Source organism: Rhamphochromis longiceps, linkage group LG2, assembly GCF_057381845.1.
Source record: "Rhamphochromis longiceps isolate RC_006_pf linkage group LG2, R_longiceps_female_GT1.1, whole genome shotgun sequence".
Lineage (NCBI taxonomy): Eukaryota > Metazoa > Chordata > Actinopteri > Cichliformes > Cichlidae > Rhamphochromis > Rhamphochromis longiceps.
In genome coordinates this window covers 36,133,354-36,152,993 of record NC_140558.1, presented here as the reverse complement: position 1 = coordinate 36,152,993, position 19,640 = coordinate 36,133,354, and the positions used below count along the sequence as shown (strand labels likewise).

At 37.1% G+C, this 19,640-nt stretch overlaps 1 protein-coding gene across 2 annotated transcripts in view; it reads left to right on the top strand.

The window, feature by feature from the left end:
• Nucleotides 1-16,125: 16,125 nt before the first annotated feature.
• Nucleotides 16,126-19,640, top strand: part of pcdh11 (protocadherin 11) — a 146,959-nt gene continuing 143,444 nt past the window's right edge. For both annotated transcript variants that reach the window (XM_085426187.1, XM_085426195.1), the window contains exon 1: nt 16,126-16,860. The gene's annotated coding sequence lies outside the window, so the exon portion shown is untranslated. The remainder of the gene's footprint in view (nt 16,861-19,640) is intronic.

The window sequence follows — 19,640 nt, the reverse complement described above, 5'->3', positions numbered from 1 at the left end:
TTTTCTTTCTCGGCCAGTCTGCTTTAGATTTGCTGGTGTATTTGGGACCATTGTCCTGCTGCAAAACCCAGTTTGGACCAAGCTTTAGCTGTCAGACAGATGGCCTCTCATTTGACTCTACAATGCTCTGATATATACAGAGGAGTTTATGGTTAACTCAGTAACTGCAGGGTGCCCAGGTCTTGTTCATTCAAACTTTGCAAACCTAGGCTTTTCTGCCATGTTCGCTTTTAAGAGAGAAAAGTTGTTCTTCTAGAAAACTAATCAAATAAGCCACTTTTTGAACTTTTTGCTTGCACAACCAATTTATTATTTTATGTGTTTTTCAACCTACTTATTCTGCCTTTATCTGTTTCACAAGTTGTCTTTTATTTGTTTATTTGTTTATTTATTCATTCAGCCTATTTTTTTCTATCCATTTATTCATTTATATATTCATATATTGTTTGTTCATTTTTAATATGGCCCTATAAGAGCTGGGTTAGACTCCACTCTTTTATTTATTCTTTTCTTGTTTTTTGAATTTGGCGAGTCCCATCCTCCATAAGCATCATGATATAGAAAATTACTTTTCTGAGTAAGCATTATCATTTCTTTTTGGCAGCAAATATTTTGCATTTAACTTCAAAACACAATCTTGGCTCTCTGTTTAGACATTCTGGCTTCCCCATTTGCCCTCATTATAAAAGTTTGACCTGCCAAAACACAGAAAACAATAAAAAGTAAATATCAACAGTCAGTAAGCAACATGGATGGCAGAATACCAAGCACAAAAGAACGGGACAAAACTGATACTACCATTTTCATTATTCTTAGCTTTTTTTGCAATTACTTGGCAAGAAGATTAATTTGAATTTACACAGAGCTGCTGTCTTGGCATCAACAGTTGGCAAACTGCCACAAACTTGGCATAATGCTGTCATTCTTCTTATCAGAAATAACATAGTTATGAGTTCACCAATGCTACGCTACTTGGCACCTATTACTTGCATGACATTGTCAAGAAGAAATTATTTTCTGTCTTTACAATAAACATCTGCTTGATAGTTTCTTCCTGCACCTTCAAAGCTGTTTCTCTTTTAGCTTTTGTCTGTCACCAGAACAGAGCTGAGTCACTGACTGTCACTTCCAGCTGCAGTTTGTAGAATCTCCAGACATGAAATCAATACAACATTTTCCTTTTGATGGACACATACTGGGGACAGACAAATTCACCTTACCAAGACTGCACTTGATTGAGCCCCAGTTAGATTGTGAATGTAATTGATGGACTGACACAGACAGCTCTACAGGAAGTTACTATTCACTGACAGCAAGGAGATGTATTTGAATAATGTTAAATATTTTGCTTTTCCACTCCCTACAGTTTTTTTTTTAATTTTTTACACCTGTCCACACCACAGGGCAGCAGATGCTTTGATTTGAAATCACATGACGTGTACAGCACTGTATTTGCAAGGGGAAGATTTAGCTTTGTCTAACTAGTAATGACTAATGACGAAACTACTGCACAAAAACAAGTATTTGCTTGAAGAGAGTCTAAAATATATTGTTTTAAGCTCTCATCCAGCGTGACATGAGGCTCTCGCAATCATATTGAAACATGATATGTTTAACAGTTTGCTGCTGTTGGATAACAAATAGGTATGAACAGAACAGCAGAATAAAGATACTAGATAGTATAGATAATGTGTTCTGTTCATTACCAGAACACAGCTACAGTGAATAAAAGGGTTCTTTCGCTTAATATTTTGTTTCAAGTGTGGCTGTTTGTTGTTTTGTTTTTTTCTTTTTGGTTACAGGCCAGTAGTCTGCATATTTTGCAAAAAATGAAAAAAACAACAACAACAACAACATTACAGTCCTTTGTCAGTTAAAAGCAGCCTGTTGTTTTTAATTATTTTAAAGGTTAACCAAAACCACTGTTGCAATTTTTTTTGCATTTCCATCCCAGAGACCGAACAAGCCTACTGTTAAAATCATACTGCAAGAAATTCCTGTTTTAAGTTATTTAAAAAACAGCATACTAACAATGACTTACAAGGTCTTAGAATGCCAAAAAAAGGTAGGTTAAAAATTCATAAGCTCCATAATAAACAAGATTTTTTTTTATTACTTCCAGGGTTACATCATGTATTCCACCTGCCGATTAGATGGTGCGAGGTTTAATCTCACACAAACTTTTACAAGAAAAAAAAGACCATGGGAACTATAGTTTCTATAGTCTGCTTCCTTATAATGACCCAATTCTTCTGACTGATTCATATTTTATGTCAAATTTCACATATAAATGAGCATTTTTTCTCACCTTACATGTTGTGAATGCCAAATGCCATGTTTGCCTCTGCTTTCCTGGAAAATGATCATCAGACTGTGATACTAAAGAACACATGACAGTGTAATACTTACAAAGTTAAGAGCATTATTGGTGCAGGTCACCACACTAGATTTCATTTTACTCTGAAACTTTAATTACAGTGCATACCATCACCTCCTACAAATAAAAGCAATACAATACAGAAAGCAGAAGTGGCCCTGAAACAAGATGCTGTCTAACACAATAACAATCTATAAATGCCATTGGTGCACACAGATTTTATTCATTTACTCATCAATGTCCTTTCAGTGGCATTCAGGGTGCTGCCCTTCCTCTATTCAGTAACCATTCACTCCTCTCCCACTTCTCTTCCGTTACCTCCCTGCCATTATATCATGGCAAACTAATGTTGATAGCTTTAAAAAAAAATCCCTTTTAGGCTATATCTATTCACACAGATTACATTAAACAACAAGGTCTAAGGATCAAGCTCAGTCATTCCCGTTTGACTGGTTTAACATATCCAACCTATTATAATTTTAGTCGCAATTACATTACAAGAAAGACATCTCAAGTGAAGCATCTATAATATATCTGGCATGGCAGTAATTTGGCAAAACACAGATCTTTCAAAATGAAAGTGTTATGAAACACACAGAAGGGCAATAACAAAGACAAATTGCCAGAATGGAGATAAATAGTGCAAGGAAAAATAGAATCAACCATGTTCTTTTTCACCAAGACTATACCATCTGTTAAGCTCCACGGCCTTAATCACTCTGCTGTGTGGAGAAGATGTTGTAACTTTGCTAATAAAAAAAAAAGACTTTCTTTTTTTTTTTAAACTCAACCAATGGACACTCTTAAGGTTTCAGGTGATTCTTATCTAACCTGCAAGATTTCTATATTTGTCTCCTTTTCAGCCAGTTGAGCTGTTTAAGTTTGCAAATGTCTTACTTTATTGTAACCCACATAAAAATATGTGGGCATTAGAAAGTTAACTCCCTGCAAAAAAGAGACTATTTTATCTTTTGATATCATGTCTGCCTACCACTGCTGGTACCAGACATCACAAAAAGAAAGAGAGTAAACATATGTTGGTATCATTTTGCAGTGCGCAGGGTAGTCTTATAGGATCATTAGGAGCCTCCAACATCTGAGATAGATGCCATAAGACTGCAACAACTGTTCCTATTACTATAAAGTGTAACCGTAGGAGCCAAGGAAATGCTGGAAAAGCTCATTGCAAATGGTTAAACTTTGCCTTTTAATGTCCTTAAAATTCTGAAATAGAAAATATATCACCAGAAAGCTCTAGATGGGTTCTACAGGGATGTGACACCAATCCCTTCACCTAACATGTTGCTTTTAATCTTTAAACATCTTAGAAATTGCAGCTAAAGTAGAGGTTCCCAAAGTGTGGGGCGAGCCATTGCAAGGGGGTGCGGTATGAATAAAAAATAAATAAATAAAAATGCTTGGACACTGCTAGCATAATGGACAGGTTTTTGATGGGGCTCGCACACAAATGCAAAGCAGAACATCAAGCATCGTCAAATAGGTTTCCAAACCAACTTCCTTCCAGAACAAATACTAGAAAATATGATGAAGCATATCCTGCCTTTGGCTTCACCTGCACAAGTGCGAAGGTAGGTCTCCCCTGCAGAATTAGTTTCCCCTGTGTTGGGAGCACGCGCTGGGCTGTCCAAATCACGGACAAGCAGTGTCCCACATTCACAAACACTTCTTGTAATGACTAACTACTCCTGACATTTTGGAGATGTTAGCTCTTTATACAGTATAGTTACAGTATAAAAGACCCTGTATAATGTTTCTGTTAGTTTGTTTTACAAGATTTTCTTGTAAAACAAAGGGGGGGCTAGAAAAAAGAAGTTTGGGAACCACTGAGCTAAAGAGATTTGTATGTCTGAAAATGACATTAATGAGTTGCTCTTGGTTTTGAATATCCCAACAAAGGGTTGCTGACCAACTAGAAATGTGTGATGCATTGAGGAAAAACATCAAACTGACTTTATTCATTGATATGCACAGGATTCTACTGCCATGTTTACAATTTCCTCCTAGCATTTCTATAACAGAAATGATGGCAGAAGCTACAAAAAAAAAAAAAACAGCTTTCTGGTGAAGATTTTACAGTGTATTTGTGTCTAGGACTCAACAGAGCTACAGTATAGGTTCCCAGAGAATGCTAACAAAATGGGGTCAGTGTTTAGACTAGGAAAGTTGTCAGAGTTGTTGTGCACCATCTGCTTGTTCATTAGTCAGACCAGGGAAAAGGTGGAAGTGGATGACCATTGTGGAATGGTGTTTTCTTTAAAATGACCATGCTAGTTATATTCCTTCCACCACTGAGGCCTGCTAGGCAGCTTACGGCGAAAAAGGAAATTCTGTTGTAACTCAGTCTGTGCCCACACACACAAAACCAAGAGAGTGGTAAGAGGTGCAGGATTAAGCGCAGTTTTGGCTTGAAAGCTTTTGGTTATCCAGTTTTGGTTAGGACTTATAAAGCTTGGAGTCCTTGTGGCGTTAACAGAGAGAAATGTATATAGAAGGGGATGTCTCTGCTTGTTTGAGTTTTTACATTGTAAAATATATATGCAGTAAGGAAATAAACACACACACACAAAGATGCAATAAAACTGAATTTCATTTTTACCTATGGAAATTTTACGATCTGTCGATCATGTTGACATCTTATAAATCGCTCTTATATGATTGATATTCCCTTTATTTGATTTCATTTGTTTGCTTTTTATTCTTTGTCTGTCTGCATTGTGTTTAACTTTTGTTGTGATACACAATGCATATATAAAAAGTAGTATGTCATTCATTTCTTTCTTTCTTTCACCTTTAGTGACCACACCAAGACATATTTAAGATCTAGACTGGAATGTGCCGATTTTAGCATGCTGAGCCCAGATGGTGACTGGCCAGTTAGTCTTACATTTGAGCTGGTGGCCTATTTTAAGGATAGGCAACACAGGCATGAGCCAATAGCTGTCGCAGTCACATGCTATCATGTTGTTAGCGTGAAGTTGTGGCAGTTAGCAAGTTCTTCACTGTGAGTGAGGGCGATTCAAAACAAGCCAAAGTAAACAGTGGTGGAACCACCACAAAAATATCTGTAACAACAAACCAAATAACACATTTAAATCACTATTGACCAACTGAGAATACCCAGACTGGAGAAAAGGGAAAGTGGCTAAAGCTAAAGCTAGCCAGAGTGTAGAGCCAGCTGCCTCAGTATGAACAACACATTGCATTGTGTAAAAACACAATACAATTACTAACAAAATTATGGAGAGAAGTAAATATAAGAGGGAATACTAGAAACTGACATTTGTTTGGTTATATAAAGCTGTTGCACCTGCTTTTATTTGGTAAGCTAAAACAGACAAAGGTGTGTGTACAGTGCATCATTTTCAGTTAATTATTTATACCTCCTTCCAGTACCATAGCACTTTATTTTCAGAGTTGTTCAGCCGAGAGAAGATCCTGTAAGTGCAGTTGGGGAGAATTGTAAAGTTTAACGATTTCATTTATTAATAAAATAAAACTAAGCACTGAAGAAAAGTTTATTTGCTTTTTGTATAATGTCTGTATATGCTGTCAATTATAGCGCTCAGAAAGAAAATAGAAAACATAAAAATCAGTCTCTCGGCATCCACCACATAGTTAATTGGTTCCCAGTTCCCTAGACTTGTGATTTCGTTAATTCTTGAGTGTGCGCTACAGCAGCTAGTTTTGTTGTACATGACTATGCACCTGATATTTGCAGTCATGCTCCATCAATTCTGTACAGCATGATATCCATGGTCCATAAGGACATAAATTTTATTACTTAATACAAATAATAGTAAAAACAACCAAACAAGCTAAAATCAACAAGAAGATTATTTTACAAGGATGGCTCTTAAACAAAGAAGAAGCTATTCAATTAGTTAAAACAATAGTATCTGAAGTTGAATTTACAAAATGTACCCTTTTCAAAGCGTTCCCTTTGAAGAAAAGGCCTGGGCTGCAACCAAGACGATGAATTTTGTGTCTCCTGAGACATAAAGGAAAGAAAAGTCTTGACATTAAAGTTAATGTGAAAAAGAATACCAAACCAGCAGAAAAAGGAGGAAGCAAGTGGAGGACAAGGACTACATGCACTGACAGCCCAAAGATGAGAGAATCATAAGTGCAACAGGGTACATGACAATGACAGTGATCACATTAGTCAAGAATGAAAGGGCATAATTTGGTGGTTATTTAATATGTTAGGTCAATGCATTGCTAAATTAACTATTTTCATTTTTATTCACCATTAAATCTTTTAATAAATACTCTTGATTAAAGAATATCTTTATATAAAATAATATATATAATACATTTATATTTTTAAAAAATTCTTAAATGTTGTATGACAGTCTTTATCATTTCTGCTTGTCTGGGGCAGTTTTAAAGGTATCCACAAATGAAAAATCCAACAAAGGAAATATTCACATTACATTTGTGCATACAGTTTATATACATATATAAAAACCTACCATTAGAGCAGCTTATTTATCTATGTCTAAGATCACTGATCACCTCTGTGATTCTTTTCATTTTGAACTTCACAGAAATTAGTCTATTGGATTTACAAGGCAGGTAATTTTAGGTTATTAGGCACTAATCACTCATATATTTGTTCTGTTGTTAATTAACTTTTATATGTTGTCTGTTATTCAGTCAAATATTATCATATGTCTTGCCATCATTATAAAAAGACTTTATGTGACAAAAAACTAAGTAAACCATAGATTGCATTCTTTGCTTTAAATATTTATTATGCCAACCAACTGTGTTTGTATTTGCATTTACAGTAAGTTTGCATGTTTGCAGTGGTGCAAACCCAGAAGAATAAAGCACTAGTGATTTATCTTCATAGATACAAGTGAATATCCTAGGTTAGGTGAGATGATGGATGCACGAACACCTTGGGATTATATTATAGTATCACAATCCTCTAGAGCTGTGTTGGCCAATTAATTTTCCCAGTGGGCCACATGAGAAAATGGGACTGTTGTAGAGGGCCACACCAATAAGATGAACTCAGTTCTGCTCAGTCTTCATTTTATCTATTATTATTGCTATTATTATTATTATATTTTTAATCAATATGACCCCAGCTGTTAAGACAAGAAGCAGTTTTCCCATAGACTTCCTTTACAACTACAACTGTTCCTGTTCCTGTGGCCCAGTCGAAGTTTTGAGCAACTTGGCTGAAGTGCTGGGATGGGGCCTTAGGAGAACACCGGATAAATTCCTCAAAATGTAATTTATTGAAGCAACTCTGTAAAGAAGAATGAGCCAAGAATCCTCCCCAATAATATGAGAGACTGGTAAAGTCATACAGGAAATATTTACTTTAAGTCATTGCTATTATAGATACAAGCTATTGTATCTACAAACTACTCAACATTTTTACACATTTTTCATAGGACTACATAGACTCCTTTGAAAATGTAGTTTTTTCACATGACTGTATGCACCACTTCCATAGTGTTTTCATCCCTGATCTAGCCGTGTAGCTGTGTAGCCACTGGGTGAGAGCTCCCGATCATATTTGTGAGTCAAGCCTCAGTCAAGCAGAAAAGAACCCATTTATTAGCTATCATCATTTTGCACACTTAGTTACAATGTACAATGACCATGAACAAACTCACAATAGAAGTTGTTTTTTTTTTTTTCTTTTAAAGGGAGCTATCTGCTCAATGGTGCTAGTTGGAAGCAGAAATCATGACACATACAGTATTATTATTACATATATACATGCATACAGACAGTCATGCGTCTGCATAGACTACACACAGTATTGAGGACAAAACAATCACTTGGAACTTTAATTTGTTTTTTTTTTTCACCTTGAACTGCTTATTTACCAAGACGAGTGCAGAAATGTGGTTGATGTGGTAAATAATAAACTTTATGTTCTGTTTTATGAGATTTTATACAGGCATTTTATGAAGAGTTTGAGCCATTTTATAACATCTTTTCCTGTTAAACACAGATTACTCCTATATTACGTCAAACTGAAAATCACATATACTCATAATACTTTAGCTCACCTTGAAATTTTGATTAGGCTGATAACTGTGCAATACATTTTACCTAGTCCAATTCTGCACCAAGGTCACTTAAAGTAAACAGTGTAAACATCTTGTCTTGCTGAACGACATGATCAAAAGATGTTATTGCTTATGATTAAACATACTGATTCCCTCCTTGCCAGTATCCTAAAAAAAACTCAGCTGTTGGCTCTATCAGTCCTCTTGAAGAAAAGTCTACACTGTAAATAAGCATGCTTTCATGTCTATGTGACCTGGAGCAGATATAGCGATGTAACTGTACTTAAAATGTGATATTTTTGTGTGAGTACTATTTTATTTTACAAATTTACAGATTGTCATTTCAGAAATGTTGTTTTCCATTGATTACATTTTTATCAACTCAACCGAAACCTACAAACATAAACACCATATGCTCATGCAGATTTTCAAACGTATTAAGGGAAAGGCTTCTGGAATGGAAGTACATGGTTAGAATAGCAACTTATTGTATTGTATATCAAACTCAAAAATAGGCTAAAATACACTTAAACAAATATACAGTTATAGCATAGTATGACCTAGGTCATTTTGTTTTGATTTGGTTCCTTATTTATTTGTTTAGGCTGTCCTGAATGACTTGAGGTATTATCCCCTTTGCCACTACATCGATTTTATGTGTACTTTTCTGTGTTGGAGTCGTAGGTTAAAGTTACATTTTGGCCAGAAATTATTAAAGCTGTTGGAGTCTGGTACTTTAGTGTAGGACAGTGTGCCCAGAATTTTAAGTTCAGCTGTGGTCTTGAGAATCAGTATCTTGGTAATGTTTGGATCAATATGTTTGCTTTTTGCAGATGATGCTGTCTTTCTGACTTTAGTGGAATTTTTATTAAAGCATTTCGGAGCTCAGTATGATGAACTTGGAGTGAATGCCAGATCCTTGGGATTTTTTAAGCTAGCTGCAGACCTTTGCTCCCATTCACCCATAAGAGCATAAAGCCCTGGCTTGCAATTGGTGTTCAAGCAAATCCAAATATGTCTTGTACAGTTGCAGTGAGACTCTAAAGACATCAGTGAAGCTCACACTGAAATTCCCTTTGTCCACTGAGGTAGCCTACTTTAATGTCAAGAGAAAAGGGCTTTGTTTCTACAAATTTGAGGACACTAAATTATTAAGGTGTTATCTTATTAAATATGCCCCAGAACCAGACCACTAGCATTCAGGAGTATTGAGCTGAGAACCCCACTGTAGAAAAAGGTGACTTTTCCAAAACGATCCAAGTAGATGTGTTTTGTCTACATTTGGCTAACCAAAGTCTCAATGGGCTTCTTGGTCCTTGATGAATTTATGAATGGATGGAGTTAGGTAGTTGGAAGCTTATTGATGGTGACTATTATTTAAGTTTGTGTTTTTAAAAGCACTCAGTTTTATGAAGATTTCATTCCAATTTGATTACATTTACTAAAGGAAATCAAAAAGGCGTAATAAATTTCTATTTTGTGGCACTCGAAGACTTGGCCGTTACAGATTAATAAACATGTTTTCTGTCAAATACGATTGTTTGTGAACTGCAAGGACTCTTAAAATAGCAGATACAGATATCCCTCAGAAAATGTTGATGTTCCTGGAGTCTTAATTATTATTTGGTTGATGATGAGATTTAACAGCAAGGAAGTGTTTATCAAGTGCAACTATCAAGAGCTATAACACATTTTACAATTTCCAAAACAAAAAATTTCTATTTTTGTTACAGTACTTTTTTTTTTTTTGCTTCTCTTAAGCTTCGAACTAAGGCGCGTAAAGTCTCAAGAGTGCAAAAGAGATGTCTGCACACATTGTCTTTGCAGTGCCATGTCTTTGGCAAGGGGGCATCCACAGTTTACAAGGCTTGCCTTCAATTTTACTCATCAAACAATGGTTGTGTACACAGCCCATTCAAGGCAGGGAAAATGCAACAGAACGTGACAAGAACATCAAGCATTTGGCCATCTGGGGAGGAAGATTGCCAAATAATCGCTCCTTAGTGATCATGGAACAGTTATTCTTATTCGTGCCTGTCACACCTTAAAAATAGTGGATGAAAGAGAAATATGTGTGAGCACTAATCTCACCATGTGTTTCGATGACACTGGTAGGAATCTCGTGTTGGGAAACATGCAATGTTCAATAGGGAGTTGAAAAAGCTATAAATTGAAAGAAGCTGATTTTTAAACTCCTCCTCCAAGCCTTTAATTACACCCATACAATTTATTTTTCACTTCCTTTTGTTGCCACCAAGGCGAGTCTTTTTTGTGACCTTACAAAGATTCACCATTAACCCTGCAATCTCTAAAAATGTATTTGAAATCAATTCAGTGACCTTCACAATGCAAAGGCAAACATGATGTCAAGCCCATCCCAATGTCAGATGATGTGCTAAACAAATGTTGCATATCTTTATTAATGAGTCCTCAGTGAGTACTACAGAAGAGGTTAAAATTTCAACATGTTAATCTTTAGTTATTTTTATAAAAAGCAATTTTTTTCTTGCAGTTGTATCATCATCAACATTGTGCACTGTATTTTTTTTTCAATCAAGGATTTTTCACAACTAGTGTGCAAAGAAATTAATGACTGCACAAATGTGCATGAATTTACACTGGGACTGCATACTGCCGACTGTACAGTATACAGCCAAGCAAACCACTCTCGTCTGACAGCGTTGCCCCGGGCTCTGTTTCACAGTAGACAGATGGAAGGAAACATCACCACAGCATGTACAATCGCCTTCATCAAACACACAAAGGGTGTTTTAACAGTCAGTTACTTCTTGAGAAAGGGAAAGCTTTCCAGGAAGCAGGAATTATATAGTTTATGCATCCATCTTAAAACGAGAAACATTTTCATACTGATCTGTTAACGTTCTGCAGGTACTGTTGAGCATTTGTAATTGGTGTGTTTATTTTCAGCAAAAAATTGACAGTTGAAAGTGAATAGGTGAAGCATGTTGCGCTACAAATTGATCTAGCACCATACTATGAAAAAAGCAGACGTATGATGTTGAAACAAAGCAGAGGTGCAAAACACTAGGAGTCTTTCATTAATAATGTAAACACAAAGTCATGTCAGTGTATGTTGTCATTAACTGACACACTTCCCACCTGTTCTTTATCATATGATAAGCCCTTTTAGTTAAATCTATTTATAACCTGGAATACAGATCTTATTACCGCCATGTGGTAAATAGGTGGCTCATAAATAATAAATAAGCACGACAAATTTCCTTTTAAAAAGCATTTTTTTTATTTCCAATCCTGTCAGTACCTCTTTGTGAAAATATGGCTATTCTTCTAAACATAACAACATTCTGATAAGAGTACTCTTACTTGTTAGGTTGTCAAAAGCAATTAACAGTTCAGCTGCTGTCAAGGACAAACCTGACATGATACATTCACGGAGAAGTCAGCCTAATCACTACAGTGCTTGTATGCAGTTAGTTTAATGCACAACATTAACTAAGATTTGTATCATCACTCACGCACATAAACACACACACATACATGTATTAATTTGCCTGTGGAACATTAGGTGAGGACATGTAAATTGACAATAATGTGGTTCAAAGACTTTAGTCTAATTGGTGCATTCCAACTACATGCCACTCGGCGTTAGACCGACCCCTCATTAGTTTTGAGAGTTTTTTGCTTAATGAATTCGGTCCTATTCTGTTATAACCATGCTTCAAACTTATCTGACAGGATATTAGTGACATGAGTTTCCTCCACAATAGACTTTTCTATTGGTATTAGGCTGACTGTTTGAATCAAACCAAATGCAAGAGTTTTTATAAATAAAATTGTGCTTGCTAATCTCATAAGCACTCTTTTGCTTATATGCATGGGAAATTATTTAGACTTTTGATCATTTATTTTAATTCAGATCTTTTTAACCATCAGTTGATGGGCCAAAATGCATGTTTTAGCTCCAGTTGGGCCCCAGTCACCTGTGCCTAGAGACCATGTGGCAACCACTTTACACAAAGGAAAAAAAATGTATATTCTTCTACAACTGGTTGGTGAGTGGTTGTTGGAGGTGGCTGTGGGAGAAATTGGTTGCAAGTTGTCAAATTTTCTAAAAAACTTTTAAAGAAATGTGGTGTAGACCGGAAATTCACCTTAAATGCAAACTTCATCTTTGCACTTTTCAGAGTTGGTGTGTTTCATGCAAACCACAGGCAACACCTGAATCTGCTACTAACCAAAGCAGTCTGTTCAGCACCATGTAGCTTTTTGTAACCACTTTCATCACTGCAACTGTCAGCAACCGCCTGCAAAACGTTTGCCAACCAGTCAGAGATTGCACATTTTGCCCTTGTGACTCGTGGTTTCCAGGTTGTTGCCAGCTGGTCTTTAGGTCTGCATGTCAGGGTTCCTCCCTGTTGGAATGCCAGTATGATTTACTGTTGGTGTCTTGCCGCAAACACCCCTAAACTGCAGTGTCTTGTGTGTGTGTGTGTGTGTGTGTGTGTGTGTGTGTGTGTGTGTGTGTAGGAAACACATAAGCATACACAGTGCTATATCACTTAGCTTTAAGGGCACAATGCTATTAAAGAAAAATCAGAAAACAAAGAGAAAGGACTTTAATTTAATGGTCAGTGTAAGTAAATTTCCATTTCTTCCTAAATCTCATCACCACTATGATAGCATTTGCAGTCTGAAGCAAATTCTGGAAAGTAAACAAAAATGCAAAGCGAACATAAAGTATGTGGCAAATAAATTATGCTGTTTAAAATGATGATTTTTGCCATCATTCTTTTTGTTACAAAGAGCAAAGGCACAAAGTACAAAAGGCTGAAATGCAAGCAAATTTATTTTCATCTAATGTAGACAGATAATTCAGATTTTGTGTATGAATGCTAATATTCAGAAGTCTCAGGTGGACCCACTGCTTCCTCGTAATATTTTCTTTTTGGTTTTAGCAATAATGTCACAGACATAGTCTTTTTCTATATCTACTGCTCATTCATGCTGCATATTCATGCCCCATGGAACAGTTCAAATATTATTTCTTTCAGAGATTCTTTGTGTCTGTCCTGTGTTTCAACACTTTTAAAATTCTCTCTCGGATGCCAATAAGGTAAAAGCAAATATTGAATTGTCCTCACTTCGTCCACTCCATCTTTCTCAAATCTTTTTCTTTCTCCAGAGATCCTTGAGAAAGTGGGAGAGAAAGACACAGGCAGGAAGAAATGAGGCAATAGCGATAGTTTCAACTCATTGTGGTAAACCTCAGTGGTTCTTGAAAGTTGCCATGGATACAAACCCAGCCTGTATGGATGTGGAAAAAAAATGTTTTGTCAGGATGTATCAAACTCTTCAAAAATATCTTCTGTATTTCTACAGACTACGCTTTAGACATATTTGCACTGCTTTCTTTCTGAGCGACATGCTGTGGGGTACTTTTTTCCTACCAGAAAATCATACAGTGTTAACAATTTAAGCTCAAATGTGCAAATGCAAAGATTTTGCTTTTGGTTTTTTTTATATATCCATGGCAACTTGTAGAGTGGTGAACAAAGACAATAGCATAGCACGAACTTCATTGCTGTGTCTTTGGACAAGTTATGCTGTTTAAGCTGAAAGGATAATACAAAACCACAGAACAGTATTGAATCAAGTATGGTCGGCAAAACCGCTGTCGTCTCTCAGCACCTCTGAATGTTAACGCACGACGACCTTGCTATTTAGCTCTGCAACCCATTCCTTCACCCATCCCTTTGCCCAGCTGTACCACACTGATAAGGTATATTAGTGAGTGTGCTCCTTCCATTTCTGCTACATGTGAGCATAACAAGTCATGGATTCACTGCAAGTATGATTAAAAGCAATGATGGGTAGAGTGTCAATTTGATCATATCTATAAAAAACAGAAAAGCAAGTTTTGCTATTTGAAAAATGTAAAAAAAAATGTAGTTAAGATTGTAGGAAATGACTGCAAAGTTCTATCTATCTATGTAGATACACACACACATATATATCTCTGTCTATCTAGATAGCTCTAGATCTAGACAACACTTTAGTTAGTATTTTGTGTTAATACTTGTTTATTACTAGGTATTAAAGTTGCATTCATATTAACATGCACAGTCCACAACTTTCCTGTCACAACACTACCTCTCCTAGTTAAGGAAAGACAAAAAAGATTAGGAAAAAACACATTGGGGTTTGGGTGATTTGACATTACTCTGAACAAAAACCTAACAAAAAAAAACTGTCGTGTGGACATTTAAGATAATCAGCTTTGGTTAAGCTGCTGCAACATTATAACTGAGGATTTCTTTTTGTGCCAAGAATAATCAAGAAGGTTAAACAGAAATATGAACCAGTATCAAATAAGTTTTACACCCATGGCTGTATTTCATGTTGAATTATATTACTTTGGGGATTCATCTTATAAAATTTGACATGAGGAATTATGTGCCTTCTGACAGATAATATTGCTTTTTGCCGTTCAGATACTGCAAATGCGTTCTTCAGAAATCCTCAGAGACAGTTAAATTAAGAAAACACATTGTGTATTATACAGTGTTTTCTCAATAGGAAGAAAATAAATCACCCCTCGTTTCATAGTAAATTAAGAAAAAACAGCAGCCTGTGGTTTTTTTATCCGCTGCTAAAAACAAGTATTATTTGGTCTAAACTTACAGTGGAATCATCTGGTGAAGTCCCTGTCTTCGCGGATGAAGAGCACAACATGGAATCCTTTGAAAGGAAACAGTGAACAGGTGAGGGAAAAGCACATAAAATCATGCCAGAGGCTAAACTTGTTAAAATGCAACAGCCATTTGTTGTATGAGGTGATGTCAGAGGGACAAAGGTAATTGGCAGTAACATGATGTTGGTCATGATGATTTGACCCTCTGCAACCATAACCCCTTTTGACCCCTGTAAAAGAATCTGTTAGAATCTACTGGAAGCTATTTAGGGACAGAAAACTCATTCATCTCACCACAGCAGGAAAGTAGTAGCTTGACAGTATGTGATTAGTAATTGGTAACATTAAACTGATCCTCATCTGACAATGAGACTTGAACCTGCAACTGTATTTGCTGATATTTTGGTTCTAAAGTTAAAGAAATGGCATCGCTTTGCTAATACCAAATAAATGCTCTGTATTGTTTAAATGAGGTATACTTTTAGACAAGGCATTGGCATTTTTTAACTTTGTTCATTGTCATCTTGTTATTTCTTACATCTCAAGCATTCAAGCTATTCATGCTACTAAGATGGTCTGTAATACTCATAGCCCATAGCAATTATTTCTGTATTTATAAATACAAGTTGTGAAAAATGTAAGAAAATTCATAACCCTACTTTTCATCCCGGAGTATGTCTCAGCTTTTATATGCTGACATCTCAGGAATGTCTGAAAAGAATTCAAATCTCAGATCATTACACAAACGTGCCATTGTTACAGTAGTCCCTCACTGAAGGCTTTGTATAAACGCGAACAGTGCCCCCCTCTTGCTTTCAGGTAGATTCCTGGAGCACTCTGTCTACAGCAAACAGCAGAGGCATCTGTGGTCCACGTATACCCCAACATCCACCTACTGTACATCTCAGTGCGAACATCTCTCCAACGCAGTGCGGCTTTAAGAGAACCGGGGCTCTTAAATCTGAGCTTGGCTCCTCCTACCTCCATGATGTCAGTCGGAGGGAGAGCGAGAGGGAGAGAGGTGAGCAGCATTGAGGAACTGAGTTCATACAATACTACTGAGACATCTACAGCTTAGCAGACAGATACGGTGAACCGCCTATCCCGGCTCCTGTAAGTGATGCTGCACTGAGGCACACTTTGATCCAACTCCACTGGGGGGGCGATGCGCTCTATGCATCCCGCATTTAAGAGTTTTTTTGGGGGAGAGCGCGTACAGCCTTGAATCAGTCAAAACAAGTGGTTATAACATTAAAATAGGTTTAAGCTTTCACTTCTTCATCAGAAGTCTCTCTCTGTTTTTTTCGCCCTCTTGGATTTAAGTTTGATGTGCGGTTTAAGAGGCTTTTAACGCACACACGTGCAAGTTTGCTGCCAGCTGGCGAAAATAGGAATTTCAAGGCAAATTAGGCTAGAGAGACAAAGTTTATGTAAAACAAGCGTGGATCACTGCGTATCTCCGCCTGTGGGATTGTGAGCCCAATACATCCGAAGAGGAATTACAGCGTCCTTTAAGTTGATCGCTGTGCATGCCCTTTTTCTCTTGCACGGGAGGACCACATTTTTTTAGCACATGGATAAGTTTTTGTAGTGGATAACATTTTTTCTACGCTTCTTTCCGATTTTGATGAGGATCCTTTCTGCCCGTTTCCCCCACTTCACATTAATTCATGGCACTTCTTTTTTGTGAATCAGTGATGTCTCTGCGCGACGGTACTCACGGTTGATTTTTTTCATCGTATTCGAACGGAAAGGTAAGCTTCGCTCTTATTTACTACTTTACTGTTAAAAACAAAATGCATTTTACTTTAGCGCTCTCTGAATGTAGGCGCATATGACCGCTCTATCCTGTGTGCGTATTTGGAGAGCTCCATAACCTAATTTATTTACTCTGTACGTACTGAAATTTCGGTAAGGGTGAGGACATGAAGTATATATATATATATATAAAATCAAGGACAACAACATAAACTGGGCGAAATTCGGGGACTGTAAAGCCTAAAAGGTAGTTTGATAGTGTTGCGACAGTGGGTAATTTTGATGCTGAGTAGGTTTTCCTAGAGCTGCTCCAAAGATATAATAGGCGTCCCCGTGAACCGAGTGTAAATACAAATTATCCATTTACACGGTGCATCGTGGAGCATCTAAGCGGAGTTGTCGCACCATGAATGTGTACCGCGTGGCCGGTCACGACTTCGGGCTTTATTTAGTCTTGCTCGTTGCTGATCGCTAGATAGATAAGCCTACTTTCCAAGAGCATCCAACAACAGGGACTTTTCAGCGCAGGTTTCTCAACAGCTTGGCCGCTAAGCTCGGTGCGTGGGTGCGCGGCAACAGCGCGCTCCTGGTCAAGCGGTTTAGCTGTCACAGACCATAACCTCAGGGGCTTTCATCCTGTTCACACTTCTACTCGGGGGGGGGGGGGAAGCAAACACGGAGTGAATTTGTTCGAGGAATACTGGTTCAAATAGTCAATATGAATTCCACTTCTTCCTAGAATTAAACACCACGGTTGGCTTTTGTAGATAATTTGCTATACCTGACCCGCATGCATATTATTATTGTGGCTGTTTTGAGAGGCCTGTTAAACTCAGTATTTCCTGGAGAATAACTTCAAATGGTAATGTGAAGCTCCCGAGATGTGCCAGATATTTTGGCAATATCCTCGGCGGTTTATATTAAAAAGGGAGTCAGTGGATGATGGAAGCAAGGTATATACTTTATTTGCAAAACACAAAAAAAATATTTTATCATTCACATCCACATTTTAAAATCGCCAAACGCAACTGAACCAACTGACTGTAGTCTTTAAAATCCTTGCATGACATGCTCCAAATTTGTTTTATGGCTCTTAGAGGTTGAACTACAGCACTACGGAGTGCTGAGTTTTAGGAGTCATTAACTTGCTCAGGGACACACTATGTGTTCTGAAGAGCTAATACAGTAAGTAACTGTGGTGTCAGGGATTCTTACCAGGAATGGTGTCTTTCTGCATTTGCGTTCAAACTCTTTCCACAGTTATAATTAGTTTATATAATACAGTTAATTAAGGATTTCTCCACAATTTAAGTTCATTTTAGTTCCTCTCTTGGGTGACTTTCTGATGACACACTGTAGCAGATAGCAGAAGGTGTCCTTTTCATTCTTCATCAACTATGACTTATTAAATTTGACTACCTTTATAAAATGTATCTTTTCTGAAATGATTTCAGAATCCACAATGGAAAACTTTTGGAACATTTTGGAAGCGTCTTTCCACATCATTAAGAGAGACATTTATATTTTAGCACTTATTCATAATAGTGAATTTTTTCACAAGTTTTTCATAAGTTTTATTATTTTTATAGTTTCTCTGACTATTTAGGATTGAATTTAGGATTAGTCAACCCAGACCCATAAATAAAAATTTAATACGATTTTAAAATGTACTTACAAGTTATATTTAACTTGAGAGATGACGTAAAACTGCACCAATCGAATCGATCACTGATTTAGCTTTTGGATTTCCATGTATGGACTGCCCTCTTGAGGTCCATGATTACAGCACTGATATTTAGCTTGTCATCTTGGAAATAGCGGAGGTCATTTGTTTACCTGTGTAGTAAAAGTCTTCTTATGCTAGTTAATCTAAGTATTAAATTGATTCAGAGGTGAATATGCAGTGGCTCAGTCAGCCAAACAGCATTGCTTGAATCTACTTAAAAATTATGCTAGATATTATGAATCAGAACTTTTTTTTATGTAGTAGGTAACCCTCTTTTTTAGTTGAACTTCACTCTACATACATTGCTGGTATTATTTCCATATCGAGGATATTTTTTCTTGCAGTATATTACCTTGCACTATTATATTGTCTAAGCACTACAGCTTAGGCAATATAGACATTGCTGAAGTTTCCCAAGAGAAAACAACTTTTGTTCCACCACCATGTGAAGAGAATTGGTCTAGCGGTGTGCACTAAAAAAGAACTGACTGATCATGACAGAAACCTGGTCTGTCAGACTGTCAGCGATCCTTAAAGCTGTTAAAAGGGAAAATGCTCATGACAATCAAACGTATTCCATCTACCGGTGCCCTCTCTTTAAAATCTCTTTGGATCCACAGGCAATATTGATATACAACTGTGGTAAAAACCTGGCTTTGACAGTTAAAGGACTCCAAATGTCAGAGTAACTACACTGAAAGTTTCCAATAAGGGTATCTTTTAGGGGTGAAGGTAGGAGGTGGCAGTAGATGTATGTCTCCTCTCCCACTGCTCCCTTCAGCGGTTGCAAACCACAGGAAGACCTGTCCATCACACTGTCGTGGAAAGTGATCTCGGGCCAGCCTGCTCCTCTTCGCTGTGTTTCCCAAGAGGGAGGCTTGAGTTTGCCTACTGGATTCAACCTGCTGTCTGGGGCTCAAAATAGCATTTCAGCAGACTAGTGAAATGTAAGCAAAGGAGACACTCTGACTGACACCTAGAATCCCCCTCCTCTTACTTTTCCCCCCTCCAGCATAATTCCTTTCTCACCTAGCTGATCCCTTATGGACA